This window comes from Tachypleus tridentatus, chromosome 3 (genome assembly GCF_004210375.1).
Source record: "Tachypleus tridentatus isolate NWPU-2018 chromosome 3, ASM421037v1, whole genome shotgun sequence".
NCBI classification, from domain to species: Eukaryota; Metazoa; Arthropoda; class Merostomata; order Xiphosura; family Limulidae; genus Tachypleus; species Tachypleus tridentatus.
In genome coordinates, this window is record NC_134827.1 from 84,690,115 (window position 1) to 84,704,340 (window position 14,226).

At 35.0% G+C, this 14,226-nt stretch overlaps 1 protein-coding gene across 1 annotated transcript in view; it reads right to left on the bottom strand.

The window, feature by feature from the left end:
* The window catches only part of LOC143247381 (alkylglycerol monooxygenase-like), a 51,980-nt gene extending 46,909 nt beyond the window's left edge, over positions 1 to 5,071 (bottom strand). The window contains exon 1 of the mRNA XM_076495375.1: positions 4,923 to 5,071. The gene's annotated coding sequence lies outside the window, so the exon portion shown is untranslated. The remainder of the gene's footprint in view (positions 1 to 4,922) is intronic.
* Positions 5,072 to 14,226: the final 9,155 nt, after the last annotated feature.

A 14,226-nucleotide genomic window follows, 5' to 3' on the forward strand; every position in this document is an offset into this window, starting at 1 on the left:
ATATATTAGTCGTAATTCTACATTTTCTATGTCAGTTTCCTGGTTGGTTACAATTGAATCAAAATGCTTTAAAAATGCTTCTTTTACATTTACAATAAACTTAATATTCAACTAGTAGTAAACTCTTTGGAACTCAAGTTTAACAGTGTATTAAAGGTTAATGAGTACTTAGTTTAAATTTTTATATTACTGCCCACATTAAAGTTGGTTGACAGTGTGTTTGTTTTTGGATTTCGCGCAAAGCTACACGAGAGCTATCTGTGCTAGCTGTTCCTAATGTGGCAGTGTAAGACTAGAGGGAAGGCAGCTAGTCATCACCACCTACCGCTAACTTTAGGCTACTCTTTTACCAACGAATAGTACGATTGGCCGAAGGCAGCTAGTCATCACCACCTACCGCTAACTCTTGGGCTACTCTTTTACCAACGAATAGTACGAACGTCATCACCACCTACCGCTAACTCTTGGGCTACTTTTACCAACGAATAGTACGATTGGCCGTTATATTATAACGCCCTCACAGCTAAAAAGGCGGGAATGTTTAGTGTGACGGGGATTCGAACCTACGACCCTCGGATTACGAGTCGAGTGCCTTAACTACCTTGTAATGCCGGACCATGTAATGTGAGTACAGGTAATTTGTTCCTGGAACATATTTCGGTAACATTTCCTTTTCTCTTTGAAATAGGCTTTGTTTAGAGGCACTTATAGTTCAGTTCCTCGTAATGCCGCGTATTGTAACACCTACCCTCTTCACAGATAAAACAATAAAGTCACACACTTTATGAATTTGTATCGTACTCAAACGACAAAGATGTATTCAACAAATGCACAACAAGTGCAATGTATTTTTGTACTGTCGTTTCGCCGGGTGTTCAGTCTTGCCATCTTACCAACGCTGATTATGTTTTTGCCATTTGTATGCATAGGAAATAATTAGGAAATAATGACGTAAAACCCACTCGAAGTAAGAGTGTATTCTCAAGACGGCTGGTATGAGTATTAGCACTTTAAATAAAATAAAGTACAGAACAGCGTTTCGACTCCTTAGACCATCTTCAGGTTAACTTAAGAAGGTCGAAACATTGTTCTGTACGTTATCTTAATTAAAATGCTAATATCCATACCAATCGTCTTGAGAAAACAAAGCGAATTATTACTAGAATTCCAAATTCCATTTAATTATCAAAGTAAAAAAGCTAACGGAAAATGTAAAGTGTTAATAAGGTCTATGTTCTATATGTTATTTATCATGTCACTTTTGTGCCTTTTTCACTGTAAGAGTTCCTGTGTATTAAACACAACATGCTACATTTTACAATAGCCTCGAATACGTATAATGTTTCACAAGAAGTTATCATGGTCAGAAGTGCATCAAGTATAAAAAAAATCTTTGATAAAACAACGTGACTTTGGCGTATCACCTCTAGGAGCATTATTCTTCACTGTCTAATTACGAGTGTAGATATAGTTCCACAATAGGTAGTATTTTAAAAATGGTGTTTTCATCGTAACGTAGATTCCATATATCGAGAACTTATAATTATACTTACATTTTCCTTACAATTCAACTTCTTAATTTGGTTAACACCATAGCAGTTAGTCATGAAATTCGTTGAGAAATTGTACCTAGACCACTACTCTATCTATTGTTTCCCTCCAAGCTGGCCTGATGAATTCCGTTATTGGCTGAAAGGTCTCATGGTTAATAATATATTTAAAGTAATGAAATTAAAATTAAATTATACAGTTGATAATTAATAGGTTATTTAACGGAACTTTACACACGATACGGAATTATGGGATATTTAATCCCGTAGGAGTTCAAAGTAAAACTCGTTGTTTTTCCTGGAGTCTGCCTGCCACAAACTTTCTGACACGTCTGTCTGGCCATTAAGTTCTGTAGATGCGTTTGTGATGTACCCTTCCATTTGTTAAACATTCCATGCTTTCTTACAGTAAACTGTGTCACGGAATACTTTCCCAGAAAAAAAGTCCACATGGAACTGTATATCTGCTTTTGGGTTACTCTCTTTATTTATATTTTTAGGTTTCAAAACTTCATTTGATTTGTGGAAGATTTTAAAATTTTTATGTCTTTTGTCGATTCAGCAACGAACAGTAATTCTCACAGTATATCTGTTAAATGTTGAAAACATTATAAGAGTTGATGTAATGTTTATTTCCTAAATTGGAGCAAGGGTACACAAGAGCTTTTTAATTTTATATTGATAGATTAGAGTAAAGACAGCTTATCCACAACATCCATGATTGAATCTTAAGATCCTGTGATCAACTAATGAGATTCGACTGTCAGCTACATAACACACAAACACGGACCCAAAACGTAGGATATGATTTTGCAACGGCCCTTCTTATTAACAGCTTGGTACAATAACCAGTAAGCCACAACCAGCTGAGGAAAAAACAAAAGTTTTTTTTATTTAAGTTCGCATATCAATCGTTGTCATGGTTACTAGTTTATACGATCACCGAAGTGTAATTATTAATTAGTCAGTTGGATGGTTGTATTTCCCACTAGCTGTCAAGAATAGTTTGTTCTGTGATCGAAGTATTTACCCTATCTGTGTTTTTCCTTTAAACTATGGTATATGAGTTACGAATCACGTCAAGAATAGAAGTTTGTCCTCCTTTCTTGTGTCGCGGAATGTTATCTGTTCAAGCAGTTCGTTAATTTTTAATTTTGTTTCTACTCACGTTACAAATACGTCGTCAACATATCACAGTAAAAACTTAGGGCGTAGAGAAGCTTTTTTGAGGGCGTTATATTTGGAATATTCCATGTAGAGGTTACTGAACACTAGTGATAGTGGTGAGCGCATAGGTGGCAGTACTTATCTGCGGTAATAAGTTCTATTATTGTGGAAACGCCGTGGGTGCACCATTTAATACTTCTGTTTATAGTTGTTGGTAGAACATCTGGAGTGTGAGAGGTGCTGGTGCGTTAGTGAAAAGACTGGATAAATGAAGGTTGATTTTGTTTTGTTTATTGTTATTCTACTGTAAAGCGTGTATTAAAGCTAAACCGTTAAACTAAGGTAATAAGAGTCTAACAATTTACCCAATCAAATAGTTAGCTACTTGGTAGCTAATACATTTGTGATAGCTCATGTTAGTTTATCAACCAATGGATAAACTTCGATCCGTTTTACGAATTTATTCAACGGCGATAAGTAGGTATAATGATCTCTCACAGTCTTTGGTAATGGGTTAATAAGACGGAGGATTATTTGATGATTCTATGGAGGAGGTTCAACAAATTCCCATTAAGATGACCTATCTTTCATGGTTTTCCCCATAAGAATATATTCTATGAAGAAGGTCCAACAACTTTCCATTGAGATGACCTGCTTTGTATGGTTTTTCTATAAGAATATAGACCAGAACAGACCATTCTGACTCAATCGCGGTCAGAAGAGCCACAACTGAATGAAAGCAGAAGTTTGGGCCATACCTTGTTGTCCTCTAGTTTTTGTGTTGTGCAATGTTTAGCGTATTCTTTTATGTAGAACTGGGGATAAGTACCTGTAGCACCAAGCTTCTTGGGCTGATACAAACAGTAAAGCACACCTTCTTAAACTTGTAACAACTCATACGAGTGAATACATTCTATGATACTCTACTAGTGCTGGTTGGACTTGGTATGAATAAACCCACATTCATTGTGGCTTGTATTACAGTGTTGCAATACCCCAAGTATCTCGCGCTGCCACCCAGATCCTTGTGAAACCTTCAGTTCTAATAGGTACCTCACATCTTTACTAATAAATATTCGCACATACCAAATAAACAATGGTCGACAGAGATCACCCACCCTTGGCACCATTCTTCTCCAGCCACCAGTCTGGGACATTATCTTCAAAATCTTAAGCAAAATAAAGAATTTACAACACGCTAGAACAAGAAAAACATACATACATTAGGACTAACATCGAAGTTCAAAAAAGCGCAATTACAGGACGAAGAATGCTGTTTTACCCGAAATTGGCCTGGCATGGCCAAGCATGTTAAGGCGTTCGACTCGTAATCCGAGGGTCGCGGGTTCGAAAGACTAGAGGGAAGGCAACTAGTCATCACCACCGACGCAAACTCTTGGACTAGTCTTTTACCAACGAATAGTGGGATTGACCGTCACAATATAACGCCCCCACGGCTGAAGGGGTGAACATGTTTGGTGCTACGGAGATTCGAACGCGCGATCTTTCGATTACGAGTCGAACGCCTTAACCCACCTGCCCATGCCGGGCCCAGGTGAAAATGAACAAGTGAAAGAAAGAATAACCTATAAAAATTTAAAACCAAAACAAGACAAAACCACTTGAAACAGTTACATTGATTCCAGTTCTGCTGTTCTCATTTTGCTGATTGATGCATGTACGTTATAGATAGAATGCTCGCTATTTCTTCTACACACAAACTATTCACAAGAATACACTGACTAGTTACTTTTACGTATGTACATATGTAGCGTGTAGACCAAGTCTGGCTTATCGAATCACTGTCTTGTGTTTAGTTTTTTTCAGAGAACCGCACATGTCACAATTCAATTTCTATTGCTCGATATTTTATTATTTCGTTATTGTCAAGCTGATAATACTAAGATTTAATCTAGAGTAATTTTATAGAACTATTTGAACGGAAACGTTCAAATTGACAGTTCACTTGTGTAAAAACTAAACAATACCTGTAAAAACAGTTCACTTTTCTAAAACATCGTGCACTCGTACTGTAATTTAGAAATTGTAATTTTAATAAAGTAATAAACGTATACCGTTAGGAATATAGTGTCTAAATTATAATATTACACCAAATATGAGTAAAAAATAATGTTATTTACAGTATTAAGTGGTAATATATATATATATCTACTTTCAACATTTTCACCACAGAAGTTTTCTTACCAGTTGAGAGTTACTTGATGAAATCAGCAAACTCTAGGGGACAGAATAGACAGAAGATGCCTTCACTACGTAAAGCACTGGGCGATCGACGCACCACCTTGCATTGCACTCGTTCACAAATACGTTGCTTATGTACACATTTTTGTAGCTTAGGGTGACATCTAGCGGAATTACTATTAACCAAAACGATAAACGAATCATAAAGGCGAAAAGTGCGTTCAAGGATAGATTTCAAAACATGAATATAATGAAATCCTTTCCCTTTTCACAGGTAGACTAAATTCAAATGTAACGGCCTTTAAAATTTATAAGCATACGTAACAAATAACACCTTTCTACCAGGCAATAATTATCAAGGAAAATAAATAATTTGTAATTACATAAAGTCATATCGTTCAAGAACACGAACGAGAATCAGTATTTTAAGCCAAAAACGGTAATGGTATTTTTGTTATGAGATATAAATGCTTGACACAAAAAGAAAAGGGATGATTCGTTTCATCAAAAACCTTGCATGTGTATTTGTTTGTAGTTAAGCTACATATTGAGCTATCTGTGCTATGTCAGGCCTAGCATGGGCAGGTGGTTAAAACACTCGACTCGTAATCTCAGGGTCGTGGGTTCGAATCCACGTCACACCAAACATGGTCGCCCTTTCAATCGTGGGGGCGTTAAAATGTAAGAGTCAATCCCACTATTTGTTGGTAAAAGAGTAGCCCAAGAGTTGGCGGTGGGTGGTGATGACTAGCTGCCTTCCCTCTAGTTTTACACTGCTAAATTATGGACGGCTAGCGCAGACAGCCCTCGAGTAGCTTTGCGCGAAATTCAAAAATAAAACAAACCATGGTCTACCTACCACACGTATATTGTATTACTAGGTATCCAGAAAAGACTCGGGCAAGCTTCGTCGTCGCTACCAAATGAGTTAATGATGTATCAAAACAGTTATCTTAGTGAATGAAATTGTGGAAATATTTCGTACTTTCTTTTTATAACAAATAAGTTACGTAAACAGCTACAAGTTGGATAAGAAATGCTAAAATGATAATATTGAAACACTCAAGATATATTTCTGACAATAAAAACACAACGACACAAAAAATTTCTTATTCCTTAGTTGAAAAAAAATATTATCGAACATATTAAGTCATAGAAGCTTCCAGAAAATGTCGTAATATTTGTTTGTTCATTATTTTTGCCCCCACGTTTAAGATTGTTCATGCGTGGAGAAAATTAGCTATCTCATAAATCTGCTTATATAACAAAATAATAATGAAAGAGACCTTGGCTACTTCCACTTGTTCATAATTTTAAAGCACGCGTGAAGGGAGGACAAGATTGAAGCTTATATTTCTGAGGAGGGACGTATTTTGTAAACTTACCAGAAATTATGTGAACCTTACTTTGCATTCATAAACATACTGTTTTCTATAAAAAAAAAATAATGACATATGTTTATTTTATTTATAACAACAACAGTGTAATACAGGACTGAATTATCAGTAAAGATTTAGCCCAGCATGTCCAGGTGGTTTGGGGCGCTAGATTTGTAATCTGAGAGCATGGGTTCGAATCCCCGATATATCAAATTTGCTCGCCCTTTTAGCAATGTGGGCATTACAAGTTCACGGCTAAGCTCACTATTCATTAGTAGAAAAGTAGCCCAAGAACTGTCGGTGAGTGTTGTTGACTAACTGTCTTCCCTCTAGTCTTACACTGCTAAATTAGAGACGGCTCGCGTAGATAGTTCTCGTATTATTCAGTTTCATAGTTTATATTAAACAAGGTAATTACATTAAATGACGTGCATACGTAGAATTAAAAACATCAAACAAAAACAATTTGGACTCATGAGTTCAGTATAGATTTTTTTTATTTACTCATAGAAAATCATCATGGGAATATTTTGAAATATATAACTAGTTTGTTTGTCTTTCCAGTGTTTACCATATTGATTTATGAGTACGTTTAACCGGATGTTATTTGAATACTTTCATCTCGTTTCATTATCACATGTGAGTCTCTTAACAATAATTTTAAACCTCGCAACAAATCCTACAGGGTACTCGCATTTCCTCTTACTGACCGTTTACTTTTTATAAGTTAGAAACAAATATCTAGATTCTTTGTTCTTTGAAAAGCTACAAAATGGGTTATTTGTTCTTTACCCACGACGAGTATCGAAACCAGGATTCTAGCATTGTAAGTCTGCAGACACGGCGCTGTGCCACTAGGGGAGCATCTACATTCGTATGGAAGGTTTGTTTGTTGTTGTTTTTTAGTTTCGCGTAAAGCAACTCGAGGGCTATCTGCGCTAGCCGTCCTTAACTTAGCAGCGTAAGACTAGAGGGAAGGTAGCTAGTCATCACCATCCACCGCCAACTCTTAAGCTACTCTTTTACCAATAAATAGTGGGATTGATCGTAACTTTATAACTCCCCGGCTGAATGGGCTAGTACGTTTGGTGTGATGAGGATTCGAACCCGCGACCCTCAATTTAAGAGTCGAGCACCTCTTATGAAAAGGAGATCCGCGATTCATTTCAAACCTTTAAACCCAGTTTCCGAATTTAAAGTTTCTTTCGGAATAAAATCTCGGCTATCGACACTTTTTCAGTTCATATTTCACGTATAAAAACGTGTTTAGCGACTGTTTGTAAAGTGTAATACATTAAATTAAAGTACAACAGTCAGTGAATATTTTGGAGTGGTTTGAGGAGCTTATATTTACATAAAGAATCCTTGCCAGTCATCACAACTTTATGTATAAAAGTAGAGTTTATCATGGAAGAGGAGTCATAACCCCAAAAGACAACCCTGACCCAAATAATCTAATGATGTGTCTCCCAGTAGAACTTTTCTAATTATCAGATCGTCGAATACCTTCAATATGTGCTAATTGCAGCTAAACTTACGATTTTGCCATGTTTAACTTAAAAAAGGCATTTTATCTAAATATTTATTTTACAGTAGAATTAATGTTTTAATCCTGCGCGATAAATTTACTTTAATTCTTTGTACGTGCATGTTCCAGTCTGCTAATCGTTTTCTAAACGTAGTGTTTTCACGCATCATTCGGATATTATTTGATTTTTTATACGATAATTCCACAGTTTGCTTTACCACTTAATTGAAGGCAGAATAAGTGTAATCATAATCACAGGCCCAGCACGGCCAGGTGGTTAAGGCACTTGACTCCTAATCTGAGAGTCATGGGTTCGAATCTTCTTCACATCAAATATTCTCTTCCTTTCAGCTGTAGGGGCGTTATAATGTGTCAGTCAATCCCACGATTCGTTGGTAAAAGAGTAGCCCAAGAGTTGACTGTTCCCTCCAGTCTTGCTCTGCAAAATTATCAATGGCTATCATAGATAACCCTCGTGTAGTTCTGCGCGAAATTCAAAACAAACCAAACCTAATCACAGTATTTGCTTTGAGTATAAATTTTGTTTTTGTGTAAAGTGTGAGTATACGAAATGTTATTTGTAAAAAACAATCTTTTTTCTGGTTATTTTAGTACGATGTATCGATTAAGTCCGATAAATAATTAAATTTTAAGCTATATAAGATTAACCCATCAAAATTATTGCTAAAGTCACGACAATCCATTTTGTGTTCAACGTATAGAACTTCAGTCATTATGGTAAAATAACTTAAAAATTCAAAAACAGTAGCCAAGAGTTAGGTAAATTAACTTCTATTAGGATAAGTGAATGACTAACTACCTTTCTTTAGGTTAGGCTTAGTCTAATGCTTGTTGTGAAAACCTTCAGATCATAGGGTTCATGATAAACTATATCATACCGTAACACTCCCCGTTGTTAGCGCTTCATAAAAGTAACAGTGAAACCTGTTACTTCGTTCAAAAACCCTTACTCTTCACGTCTGGCTACTTTTGACCGCCTCGCCTGTCTTCCTTCTGGGCAGGAAAAAAATAGGACTTGCTAAACCTGAAAATTTCTAGAGGTGGCTGACATTATTATTTTTTTAACTCCAAATTGGCATATGTTGTACTCCAGATAGAATACTCCAGTTTCAGTTCTAACTTATATAAATTATTGTAAAACACGTAGTCCACGTTGACATAAGGTGTAGTTCAGTTAGAAGGAACTAGTTTCAGTTCTAACTTATTTAAGTTATTATTAAACACGTATACCACGTTGACATAGGGTGTAGTTCTGGCAGAAGTCACTATTTTCAGTTCTAACTTATATAAATCATATTAAAACACGTAGTTCACGTTGACATAAGGTGTAGTCCTGGCAAAAGACTCCAGTTTGAGTTCTAAATTATTATAAACACATATCCTACGTTAACATAAGGTGTAGTTCAGGTAGATGGAACTAATTTCAGTTCTAATTTATATAAATTATCATAAAACACGTAGTCCACGTTGACATAAGGAATGGCTTAGATAGAAGACATTAGTTTCAGTTCTAACTTATATAAATTATAATAAAATACGAAGTTCACATTGACATAAGGTGTAGTTCTGGCAGAATATTCCAGTTTGAGTTATAAATTATTGTAAACAGGTAGTCCACATTGATATAAGGTGTACTTCAAGTAAAATATTCCAGTTTCAATTCTAACTTTTATAAATTATTAGAAAACACGTAGTCTACGTTGACATATGTTTAGTTTTGGTAGAAGACACTAGTTTCAGTTCCAACTTATATAAATTATTATTAGATACGTAGTCCACGTTGACTTAAGATGTAGCTCATGTAGACGAATCCAGTTTCAGTTCTGACTTACAAAACTAATTATAAGACACTTAGTCCACGTTGACATAAGGTTTAGTTTTGGTAGAAGACACGAATTTCATTTCTAACTTATATCAGTTATTATAAAATAGATAAACAGACTGTAGAGAAGAAATACTTATTTTATTATTTTGAGCAATTCATACCTGCATATATGTATTTATACGCATGTATAACACCCGTATTTATTTTATTGAGGTTTGCAGATACATATATATATATATATATATATCTAAAGCATTTGAAAACACATTGTTAATAATTTAAGTGTTACAACTGTTACCTACAGATACCAAATTATTTGTTATATTTGAAAAGGTAAAGAATAACACGTAGAAACGAACCAGGAGTAAAGTCCTTGCATTTAGGTTGGGGTATATGACTTGATTTATTGCTGGGTTGTAGAAAATGGTCCGAACCTGTAATTTTTAGTTTTATTTTTAGTTTTATTTGCATAATCTCTTGAAATTATGCAATTAATTACTTATACATTTCTGCTGGACATCTGGCGGATGTTTCTCGGCATTTTTGTTTTTACTTTAAAATTCGGCGCAATAAGAAATTGTTTATATTTCTCCTAAGATTTCTCTATAAACAACAGATGAAAATGTTTCGAAAGAATTCACCAAACATTGGACTTGTGCTGACAAGCAGAGTACTGAGAAGAGGTGGGGAGGGTGTTATCTCAGTACCTTTCTTCCTTGCAACATGAAAACGAAGACAAACCAACATTTTGAGGGTAGTTAACAACAAAATGATATAGAAATTGATTAGGTTGTATTAATATAGAAGTTGATTAGGTTGAAATACGATATAAGTTGTTTAGGTTCAAATACCATAGAAGTTTATTAGGTTGAAATACCATATACGTTGTCTAGGTTTAAATACCATAGAAGTTTCTTAGGTTGAAATACCATATAAGTTGTTTAGGTTGGAATACCATAGAAGTTTATTAGGCTCAAATACTAAAGAAGTCGATTAGGTTGAAATAATATAGAAGTTGAATAGGTTAAAATACTATAGAAGTTGCTTAGGTTTAATTAATATAGAAGCAGATTAGGTTGGAATACCATAGAAGTTTATTAGGCTCAAATACTAAAGAAGTCGATTAGGTTGAAATAATATAGAAGTTGAATAGGTTAAAATACTATAGAAGTTGCTTAGGTTTAATTAATATAGAAGCAGATTAGGTTGAAATACGGTAGAAGATAATTAAGATGAAATACCATATAAGTTGTTTAGGTTGAAATGCCATAGAAGTTGATTAAGTTGAATTACTGTAGAAGTTGATTAGGATAAAATACCATAGAAGTTGATTTGCCTCATGGCCATTGTGAACTTTGTATGAGTAAAAGACATAGAACGATATCATGTTGAAATAAATATCTTGTTATACAATGTTTTAGTTTTAAAAAACCTTTTAAGTGAAAAGTGTTTATTCAGTTATATAACTTACAGAACGACTGTTCCTTTCCCAAAGAGGATCCTAACTTGCATGTAGTCGTTTTACCCGTAAAAGGTGACTAGTCCTTGATATATTTCAGGACCTAGAACTCAAGGACAAGCACTATGATGTAACACGCCGAATCCGGTTTTATAGTGAGGCAAATTTAATTCGTGGTTTTTCGTTGTTGTATTTTATACACAGTGTAGAGAGGGCTTCAGTTGGTTTAAGTAAAAGAGGTTCAAAGAATTCATTGTTGTACCCTCTTAAAACAGTTTTACTTTCATCTTTGACATTCGTATGAATTTCACCGCTGACAGTGGTCTAACATAATTAAACAGATAAATATTTGTTCAGCTTCTATACGCAAAGAGCAACTGGAGACAAACATGAGCTGCACCATTAACCATTTCGAAACCTGACATTTTTTAATATTAAATTTAGCTGATTTATTGTACGCTTTATTGAAGAAATCCCTTACAAACCATATATACAGTAGGTGGACAAACATGTTGCTAACTTTTTGTATATTTTATTAGATATGTAAAAATTATATGTTTTTTAGAACACCCTCTACGAGATCTGTGTAACTATTATCTCGAATCCTAATTTTAACACTGGCTTTTGTAAATACCTGAAATTTTCATGATTTTAGTTACATTTTCTGTACATTTGATGCAGTTTCTTAGATCTTGTTATTACAACTAGCCTAAAATATAATCAAACAAGTTTCTCTGCAATAATCGAACGTAGCAATTAAATTCAAAATAACACAAACCAGTTTGACAAGTTAATATTTAGTTAACATTCCCTTGGATTTCAGTGCTGCTTCACATAGACGTGACATGCTTTCATTCAGTTTGTGCAGATATTTCTGAGTGAGTGACTGCTATAGCTTCACATCGACGTGACATGCTTTCATTCAGTTTGTGTAGGTATTTCTGAGTAAGTGACTGCTATAGCTTCACATCGACGTGACATGCTTTCATTCAGTTTGTGCAGATATTTCTGAGTAAGTGACTGCTATAGCTTCACATAGACGTGACATGCTTTCATTCAGTTTGTGCAGATATTTCTGAGTAAGTGACTGCTATAGCTTCACATAGACGTGACATGCTTTCATTCAGTTTGTGCAGATATTTCTGAGTGAGTGACTGCTATAGCTTCACATAGACGTGACATGCTTTCATTCAGTTTGTGTAGGTATTTCTGAGTAAGTGACTGCTATAGCTTCACATCGACGTGACATGCTTTCATTCAGTTTGTGCAGATATTTCTGAGTAAGTGACTGCTATAGCTTCACATAGACGTGACATGCTTTCATTCAGTTTGTGCAGATATTTCTGAGTGAGTGACTGCTATAGCTTCACATCGACGTGACATGCTTTCATTCAGTTTGTGTAGGTATTTCTGAGTAAGTGACTGCTATAGCTTCACATCGACGTGACATGCTTTCATTCAGTTTGTTCAGGTATTTCTGAGTAAGTGACTGCTATAGCTTCACATCGACGTGACATGCTTTCATTCAGTTTGTGCAGATATTTTTGAGTGAGTGACTGCTATAGCTTCACATCGACGTGACATGCTTTCATTCAGTTTGTGCAGATATTTCTGAGTAAGTGACTGCTATAGCTTCACGTCGACGTGACATGCTTTCATTCAGTTTGTGCAGATATTTCTGAGTGAGTGACTGCTATAATTTTTTGAGTAATTCAAGAAATTCATCTTCCGTGTTTGGTTTGCGATCTTTCGTTAATCGGTTTAACTAAGCCCATAAATTTTCAATCGGATTGATAACAGATGATTGACCTGGCCATTCCATAAGATCAGTTCTCTTATTTCTAATTTATCTGGTACCGACTCCACAACTGAAGAGAAACTTGTTTGGTCATTTTGGAATAAGATCTAAAAAACTACAGCACGTGCACAACACGTTTTATGAAAACAAAATGTAACTAAAATCACAAAAACTTCAGGTATTTACAAAAGCCAGTGTTAAAATTAGGTTTTGAGATAATAGTTAAACAGATCTCGTTGAGTGTGTTCTAAAAAACATATAATTTTATATTTTTTTAACTAATAAAATATATAACAAATTAACAACATTTTCAAGGGGAGCCATTTTTTTTTATCCACCCGCTGTATACTACTGGATGCAGTGTGAAAAACCCTTAAACATCAAAGTACGCCCACATAGCCTCATGGAATAAAAATGGGAGATTTCAACAGCAGCTCTGTAAAAATAAATTTGTTGTTGTTGTTTTATTTAATAAAAAATTCAGATTGAATGGAAAGTACTAGCATATTTAACGTTATTTGATGAGTTAAACAATTCGTTGCCCTCGACAACTCTCCTTCAAGGTCACATCTGGGGTGGGAGTTTCAAAAAACACTGATCACTCAGTTCACGTGAAACAAACCCAACAAAAACCAACAACATACACGCACACACAGAAACATTAAAAATGGAAAACCTGGTTACCATAGTTGGCAATATTAAAATTGTATTAAACCTGATGACTTCACAAAAGAAGTGTTTGAGTGTTAAACCTAAAACCACACAGTCTTGTCGGTCCTGCCACTGTATTCCAAAAGACTTATTCTAGCTAGGTTTTGATCATGGATAGCTGAGCTTCAGCTTTTAATTTTAACTTCTAACAAGGGCGTTGCATGTTGTTTTTTTCCCGCTCAGGTCATGAGCCCTTGTACCAACTAGATCGAAATGTAGTTTACAAAAAATCGTATTACTTAAGTTTTATCTTAACATGAAGGTCGCTTTTTTATGTAAACTAATAATACGTGAAACATAAAAAGGTAAACTTGTTTAGTTTGATAAAGAAAATAATTAAACTAGATACATGCATTTAATATGCAACATTCATAATATTCTAGCACTAGGTGTGAAGGCTTATTACTTCCAGAGCCAACTCAATTCAGGTCAGGCCTAGCTCAGTGGTCAGGGTGTCGGGATACGAATCGAAACATTCAAGGTTCGAATAATGACATGAAACTGAGCATGCTATGCACTTAAAGCTGTGAGGTTGTTAAAATTGGGACAGTTAGTTCCACTATTCGGTTAATGTTAGCTGCATTGT